At 38.1% G+C, this 16,365-nt stretch overlaps 1 long non-coding RNA gene across 3 annotated transcripts; it reads left to right on the top strand.

Annotated features, from left to right (window-relative positions):
* Nucleotides 1–1,878: 1,878 nt before the first annotated feature.
* On the top strand, nucleotides 1,879–15,336 carry LOC139983152 (uncharacterized). 3 transcript variants are annotated; one of them, XR_011798521.1, is made up of 5 exons: nucleotides 1,879–2,788; nucleotides 2,901–4,438; nucleotides 6,550–6,669; nucleotides 7,138–7,299; nucleotides 14,202–15,336. It is a non-coding gene; the product is annotated as an uncharacterized lncRNA (long non-coding RNA). The 3 variants fall into 3 exon arrangements; XR_011798520.1 differs by lacking the exons at nucleotides 1,879–2,788; nucleotides 14,202–15,336 and adding an exon at nucleotides 12,588–13,599 and having other exon boundaries at nucleotides 4,276–4,438; XR_011798522.1 differs by lacking the exon at nucleotides 1,879–2,788 and having other exon boundaries at nucleotides 4,277–4,438; nucleotides 7,141–7,299.
* Nucleotides 15,337–16,365: the final 1,029 nt, after the last annotated feature.

The raw sequence follows: 16,365 nt of genomic DNA, 5'->3' as shown, positions 1-16,365 counted from the left end.
GAAACAGTTACTGAACATATACGTTCTTTGCTTTAGTAACTGTTATTTGTAACTAATACACACAATATTATTGTATCTGTTACAGTGTATTTTGGGTCATATCTCACATATATAGACAACTCAACAGACACATAACAGATACATTACTTCGTTTCGTAATTTTTATTCGTAACTAAAACATACGACATGACTGTATCCGTTACAGTGCACTTTTGGGCCACATGTTACATAAAGAGACAGCATAACATATACTTAACATGTAATTTATTTTGTTTTGTAACTTCAAAGCGCAACTAATACATAAAATAAGTATATCAGTTACACTGCAGTTCAGTACATTTGTTACACATAAAGACAGCGAAACAGTAACTAAAAATATACGTTCTTTGCTTTAGTAACTGTTATTCGTAACTAACACACACAATATTATTGTATCTGTTAAGCCCGGGTCACATCTGCGCGATTCAACACGCGATTCAACTCGCAATACAATTGAAGGTTGAATCGCGTAGTTAGACACGGGTATCAACTTGTTGCGCAATAAAACGTTGCGCCGTCGATTTGGGTTGATTTGCAATAGAGCAATGTCCTAATCAGCGCAACTTCTCAGAAGCAACTTTTCTGATGCGCGTGATTTTAGTTGCGAGTTGAATCGCGTGTTGAATCGCGCAGATGTGACCCGGCCTTAACAGTGTATTTTGGGTCATATCTCACATATATAGACAACACAACACACACACATAACAGATACATTACTTTGTTTCCTAATTTTTATGCATAACTAAAACATACGACATGACTGTATCCGTTACATTGCACTTTTGGGCCATATGTTACATATAGAGACAGCATAACAGATACCATATAATTTATTTTGTTTTGTAACTTCAAAGCGCAACTAATACATAAAATAAGTTTATCAGTTACGTTGCAGTTCAGTACATTTGTTACACATAAAGACAGCGAAACAGTTACTGAACATATACGTTCTTTGCTTTAGTAACTGTTATTCGTAACTAATACACACAATATTATTGTATCTGTTACAGTGTATTTTGGGTCATATCTCACATATATAGACAACACAACACACACATAACAGATACATTACTTTGTTTCCTAATTTTTATGCATAACTAAAACATACGACATGACTGTATCCGTTACATTGCACTTTTGGGCCATTTGTTACATATAGCGACAGCATAACAGATACTTAACATATAATTTATTTTGTTTTGTAACTTCAAAGCGCAACTAATACATAAAATAAGTTTATCAGTTACGTTGCAGTTCAGTACATTTGTTACACATAAAGACAGCAAAACAGTTACTGAACATATACGTTCTTTGCTTTAGTAACTGTTATTCGTAACTAATACATACAATATTATTGTATCTGTTACAGTGTATTTTGGGTCATATCTCACATATATAGACAACACAACAGACACATAACAGATACATTACTTTGTTTCGTAATTTTTATTCGTAACTAAAACATCATGACAGCATGACTGTTTCCGTTACATTGCACTTTTGGGCCACATGATACATATAGAGACAGCATATATACTTAGCATATAATTAATGGTGACAAAAAAACAGCCGCTCGAAGTGTCATTCCGTCCACCCACAGTTTTGACAGACTGTCCTTATAACATCATTGTCTTCTGTTAATGGCTGCTACCTTCAGCCAGGCCAAGAGGTGGTAGTATACGGTGGTTAAAGTTGAGGTCGCTGTATACTGTACCGATGAACGTCAACAAACGGAAATTACAATAGACCGGTGCGCAGAGCGGGTGGTCATGTCATGACCTTGACATCCAGTTTTCCTGGGTATACCATGGAGCTATAATAGTTCCATGGGTATACCTAGCCTTGCCGCAAATGATCGCTACATGATGTGATTGGCCATCGAGTCTCACGTGATTGCCTTACGTACCAGACATACGTCATATAGTCAGTGTTGGCCTATGTTATTGGCTACTGAAACTTACGTGACACAGAATTGATCTGCCTACATTGGACATTTTCTATCGAATCAAGCAGTGTATAAGGAAGATGTAGGCGTGGTTAGGCTTCACTTACAACAGTTACAGCTGGCGATTGGCTATTGAGATGCCCGTAATAATTCTCCCATTTTGGTAAGATGGTAAAACAATTTAATGTGACATGAACGGGCTGTAACATTGTCTTTCTTGTGTAAACCCCTTTATCCGAAGAGCACGCGACGTGGAAGAGATAGGCTATAGCACCAGTCTATCAACACTATTGCGAACGTGCAGTGGCGTTGTCAGGGTGGCCTGGGGGGGGGGGCGGAGGCACTTGCCCTCCCGCCACCAGGTGCCCCCAGATGAGATTTGGAGTGTCAAAAAATACTCAAACAAAAAATTATAAAGTACTCTAATTCTTAAATTCTCAAAGCAAAAAATTTACTTCAAGTTGCAAAATATAGCACCAGATTGCATCTAAGGATCCTTAATTTATAAAACATGTCTCGAGGCGAAATGGTTAATTTCCATTTTATGTATAATGTTGTATCCGTCTAAATTAAAAAAACGTAAATTCGGGAATCCCCTAGCTACGCCATTGTGCATGCCTATACCCAGTAAACATTTTGACGTCGGACCCAGTACGCATCACACTGGCGGTCCGCTGGCGTAAAAACGCTGGAGGTCCGCCAACGGACCGATAGACATTGCTGCTTGGAAAAACCCAGCGTATTGCCGACAGCGGACCAACAGCGTATCGACGTCGTAAAAAAGCCGGCGGTTACACGCTGGAGGTCCGCCAACGGACCGATAGACATTGCTACTTGGAAAAACCCAGCGTTTTGCCGACAGCGGACCAACAGCGTATCGACGCCGTAAAAAAAAACCGGTGGTTACACGCTGGAGGTCCGCCAACGGACCGATAGACATTGTTGCTTGGAAAAACCTAGCAGAATTCCGACAGCAGACCGACAGCGTAACGCCGTAGAAAATTTCCCACAAATATTATGTTATGAAAGTCACTCAGCAATTTACACATGTCTCACATACACATTGACCAGCGGGTCTGTCCAAAATCTTAGGTCTCTATATGTGAATGTTTAGTTAAAGATGAGTTTCTATTAAACTATTTTACCTGTGCTTTTTGTATATATTTGTTCCTGTGGAGAGAAAAATTAAGAATACTTGGATTTTGTGTACATTAGTATAGGCCAGGTTTAGGTGCGGCTGCATGGGCTAATACGTTATTAGGCAACGGCTGGTGGTCCGCTAACGGACCGATAGATATTACAGCTGGCTTGTAAGTCCAGCGGAATGCCGACAGCAGTACCGCCGGAGGAAATATTGGATAGCTTTATGCAGAGTTGGCGGGAAGTTACCTTACCACACTGGCACAATGAACAGAATAATATTTTCCTAAAACCTATATTCGCCAATAACTATAAGGTAATTAAAGATTGAGCTAACTCAAAGTAGTTAAATTTTGCTTACCATCCAATGTAATATATATTATCATACACTACATAATATTTGAAGGGGAAAAAAAATACTGATCGAACGAGTCTGAAGGATACCACATTAAGAAATGTTGGCAAGCGTTCGGGCAAAATGGGCGGGTAATACCCTTAACCACAGGAACACTTACAGAATAATATTTTCAACAAATTCGAATTCTGAAATAAATTTTGAGCAATAACGTTATAAGCGATATCCAAATACTTGAATAAATTTCAACTATCCCAAGAAGTATTTATTAATCAAAAATTTAGCGTAGTTGAGAGAAAACAGTTCAGAAAACATTTTTCACTGATCGAACGAGCCTAGTATAACTGGCATCCAATCGCTAAACCGCAATGCTCAGTGTCCTCAGATCAGTGTTACCAGAGCTAGCGTTTTTACACTAGATCTAGCGTTTTTAGTCATTTGTGGGGTTCTAGCGCACGTGTTTTCTAATTTTGGTTAATTCTACCGTTTTTTGCCTAAAACTAGTTAAATTTACCAAAAATTTACCACTTTTCAGATTTTTTAGACAAAATTCTTACTTGGAGACCCATCCAAATTTATTTTGAGTATTTTTGCCCAATCTTCGGAATTTCCTACCGAAAATTTCCATATTTTTTTCAAATTTTCTGGGTCAGACTATCACTCAAATCAACTATTCAAAATCTATTTTGTGATCGGTGACCATTCATCCTACGAATCTGTGCTAATTGACTCCAAACAACACGAATGTTAGGGAAACTACCATTTAGCGTTTTCTATGGTTTTATTTTCGCAAATCTAGCGTTTTTTCGTCAACTGCCGCTGGTAACGCTGCCTCAGATATAGCAGCTGGTTTGAAAAGCGGTTGCTTTCGTAATCCGTTACAACTCTTTCGATGTTGGATATCCTGATCTATTCTTTTGAAAGTACTTGCAGTCTGCAGATACAAATTTGCTTAAGAGGTATGTACCTGTTTTTTCTTACTAAGGGTTGACAGTTGTACATAATTGATTTCGGAAGTATTTGAAGTGACTATTTTTTAAATAAACTTACACGTAATCTAGCGTTAGGCTAGAATGTATCGCTTAATGAGAAGCCTTTCGCGGGGTATGAATTACACATAGCCTACATTTGTAGGTGTTAATTGTGTTAGGCTGAGGAATAACGATCACACATGAAGGTAAACTAATGACCGTTGTTTGTGTAATAGCTAGGTTATGCCGAAACATTTGTTTGCTGACTGTATTAGAAGAAAACTGTTATCTGCAGAAGGTTAATCCTGTAAATATTACTAGATGACTATGGAAGGCTTCCTCCTAATTTTAAATATCATATTCTGAAATATATATTACTATACTAGTACTAGCCTAGTTACTACTAGTAGTAGTAGTACACTAGTACTAGTAGGGGCCTAGGCCTAGTTTTCAATCATTTGGTATGTTACAGTATTGAAAAATCATGGTCATCCATAACTTTTAAGAAATAATGTACTGTTTTATTTTTTTATAGCTAGGCCTTGGATAGCTAGGCCCCAAGGCCTAGTTAAGAAGGTAAAGACCCAATGTTAAAACCTTATTAATAATAATATAAGTATGGTTGTTTTTAAATATCAGGAATGGGTTGGTGGTTAAATCTTTTTGGATTTCATGTTTAGTGCTTAGGCTTCAAAGTTTATGTGACAAATTAAGCATTTTGGAGAACAATAGATCATCTTTATGATTACTCCTGTGGAGTATAGTGATACCCAGTAGCGTAGGAGATACTTTTGAGTGGGGGGGCTGAAGACTGATGGCCAGCCTGGGGGAGGGTGCAATATGGCATACTTCAACAACCACTCCATTTTGTAAACTTAATTTTGTATTGTCACCTGGCCTTAGATGCAATTTGGTGCTTCAAATGAGATTTTTTTTTCTCATTTCGAAATGAAAAAGGGGTTTTCTGACTTGCGAAGCGGGGGGGGGGGGGGCGGAATGATACTTCCGCCCCTCCACATTTTTCACTGGTTCATACGCCCTTGGTGATACCAACCAACACGATAATGAAAAATATTTCATATCTAGCCTCTCGGCTTCTAAAAAAAATTGTGGCTGCCTTATCTCTTTTTGTTGCTTTTTGTCTTGGCTACTGTCAATTTGAAATATTTGCATTGGGTCTATTCCATGTGCTCAGTTTCTGGTGAATCATTCTGTGCATGATTTCCAAGAAAATAGCTGCCTACATTGAAGTGACCCTCAGTTAAAGTAAAGTTTATTTGCCCAATAGCTGAACTGCCTCTATGCTATGTCTGTATTGCATGCCACTATTTAACTCTATAGAAAGTTACTTTAAAGGGTTAAAAGTTTACAGTGTTGTGGGGAGAACTGTTTAAATTCCTTGGCAATAAATCATTAAAAGCATAGTTAGTGGAGGTAGTTTAGGTTCAATTTGCCCCTCTATTGTATTCCCAGGTGAATTAAATGGCAATGAAAGTAGATACAACTTTGGGCAAGCAGGAGGGTAATTACCAGACTTTGTTATTCTGTTTAAAAAGCTCTGCAGACAAAGTAACAAATAACATGATTTGTCTGTATTTGATGATGTAAATTTGACCTTTTATAGGGACACTGTAGGAAGTTCTCCAAAAAAAAATAATAATAATTGAAGGGGTGATGCCCATTGTAAGTAATGGATACAGAATGAAGAGCTCTAGGTTGTTGTTTTTGGTTCTTTTTTTGCAGTAGATTAACAGAAAAAAAGACTGGCGAAATCCCTGGCGAACTAAACAAGGAAAATACAAAATGAGGTTGATGGGCATTTCAACACTATTTTACAAGAAACATGCAATAATGATAACAACTTTGAGCTGCATGATGACACAGTTGAAGTTATTAGTGAAAGGATTCTAAGTATATAAAGGAGCGACAGATAGCAATTCCTCTCCTGCACAATATGTTGTTGTGAACTTATTTACTGTTAACTTTAATTTGCAGTATGCAAACACCAAAGTATGCTGTTGTTGTTGTTGTTGTTGTTTTTTGAGGAAGATGGTCAGATGGAGTCAGCAGATTTAATCACAATTTATCAATTTTTCCAGATCAGGATTTTCAGGAACTAAGTTAGAAGCCAGCGCATTACTATTCCTGTGGGATCTTTGGAGGAATTTAATAACCTGAATGACTCTATTGAAACAAACAAGGCTTTGGAAAGATATTTGGTAAGTCAGTTTAAAAGTGTAAGGAAAGTAATCAGAAAACAGGTTTCCAGAGTGTAATGTTAGTTTATCATTATAAATTTTAAGCCAAGTCAGGTGTTATTGTGTCAGTGGTCTGTACAAAATAAAATATTTCCTGAGGGGCTAATTTCCTTTTCCTGGGAGACAATTAAAACTCAAAGGTACAGTAGTAACAGACATGAAAGCATTTAGGTAACAAGAGTTTGGGCAGAAATGATTTTACATTGCGGTGCATTCTACAAAAGTGGGCTGTTAAATCAATCTTGTTTTTGACTGGACCCAGAAAGGAACATTGCAGCACTGCATTGCTAGTTCCTCTTAAAATATTGATAAGAAATTAGCAAAAGATGCCAAAGTGTGGGATGAAATAGAATTACTTGAATATTTCTGTTTGTATAATAATTATTGAATGGTTTCTGATTGACTTTTCTTTCTTTCTGTTGTTTCAAGAAGAAAAGACTATCAATTCTTGGTGGCAACACGTTGAAGGAGTGCGTTAAAAGAATCCTGGGTGATGTATTGGCAAATGCAGTTGCTACCACACTGAACTGGACATGTACCACTGGGAAAACAGCCTTTGCGAAGCTACATGTATGAAATACATAATTGAAAGTGAGTTTGTATGTGTCATATTTGTTTTCAGCAGCAGTGAAGAGAACCTTGAGTTGTGGGGAAGGGGTTGTGCATTTGACTCATGGATCGGCCAACTTTTCAATGCAACACCCCTTCAACGAGAATTCTTGCTTTAATATACATTGAATTCTGGTCATTTCAAAAAGTTACTACAAATATATGTTGATGTAAGATGTGTTGTTTCAGATGCAGTTGAAAAGCAGCATTCAGCATTCCCAGTACGCATCACACTGGCGGTCCGCTGGCGTAAAAACGCTGGCGGTAAAACGCTGGAGGTCCGCCAACGGACCGATAGACATTGCTGCTTGGAAAAACCCAGCGTATTGCCGACAGCGGACCAACAGCGTATCGACGTCGTAATAAAGCCGGCGGTTACACGCTGGAGGTCCGCCAACGGACCGATAGACATAGCTGCTTGGAAAAACCCAGCGTATTGCCGACAGCGGACCAACAGCGTATCGACGTCATAAAAAAGCCGATGGTTACACGCTGGAGGACCGCCAACGGACCGATAGACATTGTTGCTTGGAAAAACCTAGCAGAATTCCGACAGCAGACCGACCGCGTAACACCGTAGAAAATTTCCCACAAATATTATGTTAAGAAAGTCACTCAGCAATTTACACAAGCTCACATACACATTGACCATCGGATCGGGTCCGTCCAAAATCTTAAGTCTCTATGTGAAAGTTTAGTTAAAGATGAGTTTCTATGAAACTATTTTACCTGTGCTTTTTGTATATAGTTGTTCCTGTGGAGAGATAAATTAAGAATACTTGGATTTTGTGTACATAGTATGCGGCTGCATGGGCTAATACGTTATTAGGCAACGGCTGGTGGCCCGCTAACGGACCGATAGATATTACAGCTGGCTTGTAAGTCCAGCGGAATGCCGACAGCAGTACCGCCGGAGGAAATATTGGATAGCTTTTGTGCAGAATTGGCGGGAAGTTACCTTACCACACTGGCACAATTAACAGAATAATATTTTCCTATAACCTATATTCGCCAATAACTATAAGGTAATTAAAGATTGAGCTAACTCAAAGTAGTTCAATTTTGCTTACCATCCAATGTAATATATATTATCATACACTACATAATATTTGAAGGGGAAAAAAATTACTGATCGAACGAGTCTGACGGATACCACATGAAGAAATGTTGGCAAGCATTTGGGCAAAATGGGCGGTAATACCCTTAACCACAGGAACACTTACAGAATAATATTTTCAACAAATTCAAATTCTGAAATAAATATTAAGCAATAACGTTATAAGCGATATCCAAATACTTGAATAAATTTCAACTATCCCAAGAAGTATTTATTAATCAACAATTTAGCGTAGTTGAGAGAAAACAGGTCAGAAAACATTTTTCACTGATCGAACGAGCCTAGTATAACTGGCATCCAATCGCTAAACCGCAATGCTCAGTGTACTCAGATATAGCAGCTAGTTTGAAAAGCGGTCGCTTTCGTAATCCGTTACAACTCTTTCGATGTCGGATATCCTGATCTATTCTTTTGAAAGTACTTGCAGTCTGCAGATACAAATTTGCTTAAGAGGTATGTACCTGTTTTTTCTTACTAAGGGTTGACAGTTGTACATAATTGATTTCGCAAGTATTTGAAGTGACTATTTTTTAAATAAACATAGACGTAATCTAGCGTTAGGCTAGAATGTATCGCTTAATGAGAAGCCTTTCGCGGTGTATGAATTACACCTAGCCTACATTTGTAGGTGTTAATTGTGTTAGGCTGAGCAATAACGATCACACATAAAGGTAAACTAATGACCGTTGTTTGTATAATAGCTAGGTTATGCAATGTTATGCGGAAACATTTGTTTGCTGACTGTATTAGAAGAAAACTGTTATCTGCAGAAGGTTAATACTGTAAATATTACTAGATGACTATGGAAGGCTTCCTCCTAATTTTAAATATCATATTCTGAAATATATATTACTATACCTAACCTAGTACTAGTTACTACTAGTAGTAGTAGTACACTGGTACTAGGGGCCTAGGCCTAGTTTTAAATCATTTGGTATTTTACAGTATTGAAAAATCATGGTCATCCATAACTTTTAAGAAATAATGTACTGTTTTATTTGTTTATAGCTAGGCCCCTAGGCCTAGTTAAGAAGGTGAAGACTCAATGTTAAAACCTTATTAATAATAATATAAGTTTGGTTGTTTTTAAGTATCAGGAATGGGTTGGTGGTTAAATCTTTTTGGATTTCATGTTTAGTGCTTAGGCTTCAAAGTTTATGTGACAAATTAAGCATTTTGGAGAACAATAGATCATCGTCATCATAGTTTATGAGTACTCCTGTGGAGTATAGTGATACCCAGTAGCATAGGAAGGTACTTTTGAGTGGGGGGCTGAAAACTGATGGCCGGCCTGGAAGAGGGTGCAATATGGCACACTTCAACACCCACTCCATTTTGTAAACTTAATTTTGTATTTTCGCCTGGCCTTAGATGCAATTTGGTGCTCCAGATGAGATTTTTTTTCTCATTTCGAAATGAAAAAGGGGTTTTCTGACTTGCGGGGGGGGGGGCGGAATGATACTTCCGCCCCTCCACATTTTTCACTGGGGGGCTGGCACCCCCCAGCCCCCCCGGTTCCTACGCCCTTGGTGATACCAACCAACACGATAATGAAAAATATTTCATATCTAGCCTCTAGGCTTCTAAAAAAATTGTGGCTGCCTTATCTCTTTTTGTTGCTTTTTGTCTTGGCTACTGTCAATTTGAAATATTTGCATTGGGTCTATTCCATGTGCTCAGTTTCTGGTGAATCATTCTGCGCATGATTTCCAAGAAAATAACTGCCTACATTGAAGTGATCCCTAGTTAAAGTAAAGTTTATTTGCCCAATAGCTGAACTGCCTCTATGCTATGTCTGTACTGCATGCCACTATTTAACTCTATGGAAAGTTACTTTAAAGGGTTAAAAGTTTACAGTGTTGCGGGGAGAACTGTTTAAATTCCTTGGCAATAAATCATTGAAAGCATAGTTAGTGGAGGTAGTTTAGGTTCAATTTGCCCCTCTATTGTATTCCCAGGTGAATTAAATGGCAATGAAAGTAGATACAACTTTGGGCAAGCAGGAGGGTAATTACCAGTTGTTATTCTGTTTAAAAAGCTCTGCAGACAAAGTAACAAATAACATGATTTGTCTGTATTTGATGATGTAAATTTGACCTTATATAGGGACACTGTAGGAAGTTCTCCAAAAAAAAAAATTAATTGAAGGGGTGATGCCCATTGTAAGTAATGGATACAGAATGAAGAGCTCTAGGTTGTTGTTTTTGGTTCTTTTTTTGTGGTAGATTAACAGGGAAAAAATGACTCATGTGAAATCCCTGGCGAACTAAACAAGGAAAATACAAAATGAGGTTGATGGGCATGTCAACACTATTTTACAAGAAACATGCAATAATGATAACTTTGAGCTGCATGATGACACAGTTGAAGTTAATAGTGAAAGGATTCTAAGTATATAAAGGAGCGACAGATAGCCTTTCCTCTCCTGCACAATATGTTGTTGTGAACTTATTTACTGTTAACTTTAATTTGCAGTATGGAAACACCAAAGTATGTTGTTGTTGTTGCTTTTTGAGGAAGATGGAGTCAGCAGATTTAATCACAATTTATCAATTTTTCCAGATCAGGATTTTCAGGAACTAAGTTAGAAGCCAGCGCATTACTATTCCTGTGGGATCTTTGGAGGAATTTAATAACCTGGATGACTCTATTGAAACAAACAAGGCTTTGGAAAGATATTTGGTAAGTCAGTTTAAAAGTGTAAGGAAAGTAATCAGAAAACAGTTTTCCAGAGTGTAATGTTAGTTTATCATTATAAATTTGAAGCCAAGTCAGGTTTTATTGTGTCAGTGGTCTGTACAAAATAAAATATTTCCTGAGGGGCTAATTTCCTTTTCCTGGGAGACAATTAAAACTCTAAGGTAGTAACAGACATGAAAGCATTTAGATAACAAGAGTTTGGCCAGAAATTATTTTACATTGCGGTGCATTCTACATAAGTGGGCTGTTAAATCAATCTTGTTTTTGACTGGACTCAGAAAGGAACATTGCAGCACTGCATTGCTAGTTCCTCTTAAAATATTGATAAGAAATTAGCAAAAGATGCCAAAGTGTGGGATGAAATAGAATTACTTGAATATTTATGTTTGTATAATAATTATTGAATGGTTTCTGATTAACTTTTCTTTTGTTGTTGTTTCAAGAAGAAAAGACTATCAATTCTTGGTGGCAACACGTTGAAGGAGTGCGTTAAAGAATCCTGGGTGATGTGTTGGCAAATGCAGTTGCTACCACACTGAACTGGACATGTACCACTGGGAAAACAGCCTTTGCGAAGCTACATGTATGAAATTCATAATTGAAAGTGAGTTTATATGTGTCATATTTGTTTTCAGCAGCAGTGAAGAGAACCTTGAGTTGTGGGGAAGGGGTTGTGCATTTGACTCATGGATCGGCCAACTTTTCAATGCAACACCCCATCAACGAGAATTCTTGCTTTAATATACATTGAATTCTGGTCATTTAAAAAAGTTACTACAAATATATGTTGATGTAAGATGTGTTGTTTCAGATGCAGTTGAAAAGCAGCATTCAGCATTGATTTTAAAGTTAATTCACCATATGATTTTATTGACCAGTCCATTGTCACTTTCTTTCCCAATTGATGGGACCTGGATTTGCAACAGTAATGCATGTGTTCAGTATAAAATGAAAGAAGGTGACTGTCAAAGGCAAAGGAAATATTTCGTATATCACTGAAAAAATGGTAAATGTGTGAAAATGTGAATAATGTAGTTTAACCAATTGTGATCATAATGTGAGACCCCAGCCGATACTCATAGCTAGTGTTACAGTTGGCACAGTAATTATCACAAAGCTGTGACACCTCGAACTAAGAGTCAGACAGGTGAAAATTTGCAGTAATTTAAAAAAAAATTAAATTAAATTTTTTTTAATGTTTTAAATTTTATAATTTAATTTTTTTTTTTTTTTAAATTTGCATTTACAAAAAACTTGCCACGTGCCACCTGTAACACATGTTACTGTGTTACGAGCACAGTACAGTAGTAACTGATACATGGTTGTGGAACATGAACAGTAGTAACTGTTCTAGCTATGAGTACCGGGTAACCCATTATTGGCTTCATTTTATTGCTTGTGTAGAATGCAGTCTTTTATGTAATGTTTTGTGTAATGTGTTTCGTATTAACAGAAGCTGTACGGAGGAACTGCACAATCGACTTCATCTGATATTCAGGCGGCGGTGGTGAGATTTCTGAAGGATGCATCTGATTGTGAGGGAGGGCGAAAATCTCGGACTACACCACAAACAGTTGACGAGTGAATTTCTTTAGTGCTGTTGCAATATTTAATGCTGGAACTCATTTTCTCGCTTTGTAATTTACAGGCGTAATAAAATGATAGCAACTAATTTCACTGTGTTAGTCATTATTTCTTCAAATGTAACCGCATGTGTAATTCAGTAAAATCTGCAGGTAGACCAATAGCTCTGTTCTAGTAGTACACCCCAAACAAGCTGGCACTCTTGCTGGCATTCCCTTGACAATGTGCTGGGACAAAACCAGATATTTGACAGACAGTTTTCTGCCGGAACACAGATATTTGGTTAGCAATTCATGTGAAGATCTCTGCCTAGCGGGTTGCTGGCGGAATACCAGATTTGGGGTAGCAGGTCGCCAGAACACTGGATATTAGCTAGTGGATAGCCAGTGGCTCTCTCTGACAGAAATTCAGCGGTACTCCGGTGGTAAGCTTGTGTTTCTCCGGCGGTCTGCTGGTAGTACACCGGCGGTACACTGGCGTTTCTTCGGCGGTCTGCTGGTGGAACACTGACGGTACACCGGCGGTACGCTGGCGTTTCTTCGGCGGTACGCTGGCGTTTCTTTGGCGGTCTACTGGTGGAACACCGGCGGTACGCTGGAGTTTCTTCGGCGATCTGCCGGTGGAACACTGGCGGTACACCGGCGGAACGCTGGCGTTTCTTTGGCGGTACACCGGCGGTACGCTGGCGTTTCTTTAGCGGTCTGCTTGTGATACACCGGCGGTACGCTGGCGTTTCTCCGGCGGTCTTCTGGCGTAGACGCCGGCGGACCGCCGGATTAAAGCCGGCCAAATCTCTGGCGTTCCGCCGGCTTTCCCCGCCGGTGGACCGCCAGTGGTGCAGCTGGCGGGCCGCCGGTGGACCGCTAGCATGATGTTATCTGGGTTAATTTTAAAGTTAATTCACCATATGATTTTATTGACCAGTCCATTGTCACTTTCTTTCCCAATTGATGGGACCTGGATTTGCAACAGTAATGCATGTGCTCAGTATAAAATGAAAGAAGGTGACTGTCAAAGGCAAAGGAAATATTTCGTATATCACTGAAAAAATGGTAAATGTGTGAAAATGTGAATAATGTAGTTTAAGCAATTGTGATCATAATGTGAGACCCCAGCCGATACTCATAGCTAGTGTTACAGTTGGCACAGTAATTATCAAAAAGCTGTGACACGTTGAACTAAGAGTCAGACAGGTGAAAATTTGCAGTAATTTTAATGTTTGAAATTTTATAATTTTAAGTTATTATTTTTTTTTTAAATTTGCATTTACAAAAAAACTTGCCATGTGCCACCTGTAACACATGTTACTGTGTTACGAGCACAGTACAGTAGTAACTGATGCATAGTTGTGGAACATGAACAGTAGTAACTGTTCTAGATATGAGTATCGGGTAACCCATTATTGGCTTCATTTTATTGCTTGTGTAGAATGCAGTCTTTTACTGTATGTAATGTTTTGTGTAATGTGTTTCGATTAAAACAGAAGCTGTACGGAGAAACTGCACAATCGACTTCATCTGGTATTCAGGCGACGGTGGTGAGATTTCTGAAGGATGCATCTGACTGTGAGGGAGGGCGAAAATCTCGGACTACACCACAAACAGTTGACGAGTGAATTTCTTTAGTGCTGTTGCAATATTTAACGCTGGAACTCATTTTCTCGCTTTGTAATTTATAGGCGTAATAAAATGAGAGCAACTTATTTCACTGTGTTCGTCATTATTTCTTCATATGTAACCGCATGTGTAACTCAGTAAAATCTGCAGGTAGACCAATAGCTCTGTTCTGGTTATCAAAATTCAAACCTTTTTTTGTGTAAAAAATATTGTCAAAGTTATGTTAACTGGTTATGTAAAATGTTATTTAACAAAAACATTACAGTTTGGTTATTAAGATAGAAAACTATCTGTGTAACAATTCTCTTACAGTTACATTATAAGTTACATACAATATTTTGTAACAACAAAATTACAATTTGGTTATCAATTTACCAACTCTGTTGTGTAACAATACTATTACAGTTACCTCACTACGTTACATAATATTTTGTGGAACAATATCATTACAGTTTGATTATCGAGATGCCAAACATTTTGTTTAACAATTCTGTTATGGTTACATTATTAAGTGACGTAAAATATTACAAAACGGTTACAAGCTGGTACGTGCACGAGGTTACATGTATGTTACTAAATTATATAACCTTATGTTACAAAACATGTTACATAACATGTTAGGTAACTGGAGCAATACTATTATGCAAACATTTTGTGTAACAATTCTGTTACAGTTCCGTTATTAGGTGACATAAAATATTACGAAACGGTTACAAGCCCCTACGTCCACAAGGTTACATGTATGTTACAAAATTATATAACCAAATGTTACAAAACATGTTACATAACATGTTAGGTAACTGGATCATTACTATTATGCAAACATTTTGTGTAACAATTATGTTAACGGTTACTTTATTAGGTGACGTAACATATTACGAAACTGTTACAAGCATGTGCGTCCACAAAGTTGCATGTCTGTTTCCGATTTATGTTATGTAACGTTACATAAAATGTATATGTAACTTTCACAAAACCGTTGCATAAAAAGTTTGTAGGGTATGTACCCCGTACATAATCTTACCACTTGTCGACGAGGCTCGCGACAATTACTCAACCATATGCGTGTATATCAAACTTGACCAAATATGTCAATGCGGAAGCGCGTAAAACAACGTACAAACCATGTGACGAGCTCCCTTGTGACACAGAAATATTATAGTACTCCTTTAATGTATTGCTACTATGTCCGCTCCGGTAGTGTGGTGAATTACCAGGTTTGTAAGAAAGGTTGGGATAGTTAGGTAGGTAGATACCCGAAGACACCGTTGAATATAATGCACTAACAGTGCATTCTGATTTTTAAAGGATAATTGTCTTTAAAATGTACCCGTGGTACATCTTTCACAGTGTATTAAACAAAATAAATATGTACAAGAAGTAATAACTTATCGACTAAAGCACGACAAGCGGATACTGTACATTAACTAACCGTATCACGACACAGCTATTCCTTAATGCGCAAGTTGCCTACCAGCTATACGCATAACTATACGCATTGCGCTAAGGACAACGCAGCGCCTGACGAATAATTCGTCAAGAGCAACGAAGCACAGCTAACGACGAAATGCGTCAGCCCACGAGCCTTACGCTACGACGCTCTGACAAACGCTATAAAATTCGGCAAGGATTCTACCTGGCAACTTGTTCCAAACTTTAATCACCATGAATGTCTGTAAACGATAATTGCACGGCACTTTAAACGGCCCCGTAACTGTTTAGAAACCTATACACGATTTTCTGACCAATTGTGACATATCGAATAAGGTTAAAATGTACCTGAACCCAATTACAAGCCGGTGAACAATCCCTGATCCCCGCTCTAACGTCTATGCACCTCTAGTAACTTCCCCGTTTACGACGAACAGAGGCGACCTTGTCCATCAGAACCAACTCTCTTGCAGCCTGCAATAAATTGATACCCTAGATACACAGACTTGCGCACATGTCATTTATACATACTTGACCGTCCCTGCTTAAACATCAACAAACAACCACAGTTATACAACTGGAAAACAGGCAACATACAAA

This window comes from Apostichopus japonicus, chromosome 16 (genome assembly GCF_037975245.1).
Source record: "Apostichopus japonicus isolate 1M-3 chromosome 16, ASM3797524v1, whole genome shotgun sequence".
NCBI classification, from domain to species: domain Eukaryota; kingdom Metazoa; phylum Echinodermata; class Holothuroidea; order Aspidochirotida; family Stichopodidae; genus Apostichopus; species Apostichopus japonicus.
Note: the sequence above shows the minus strand (reverse complement) of the source record. Positions and strands in the feature narration are given on the sequence as shown.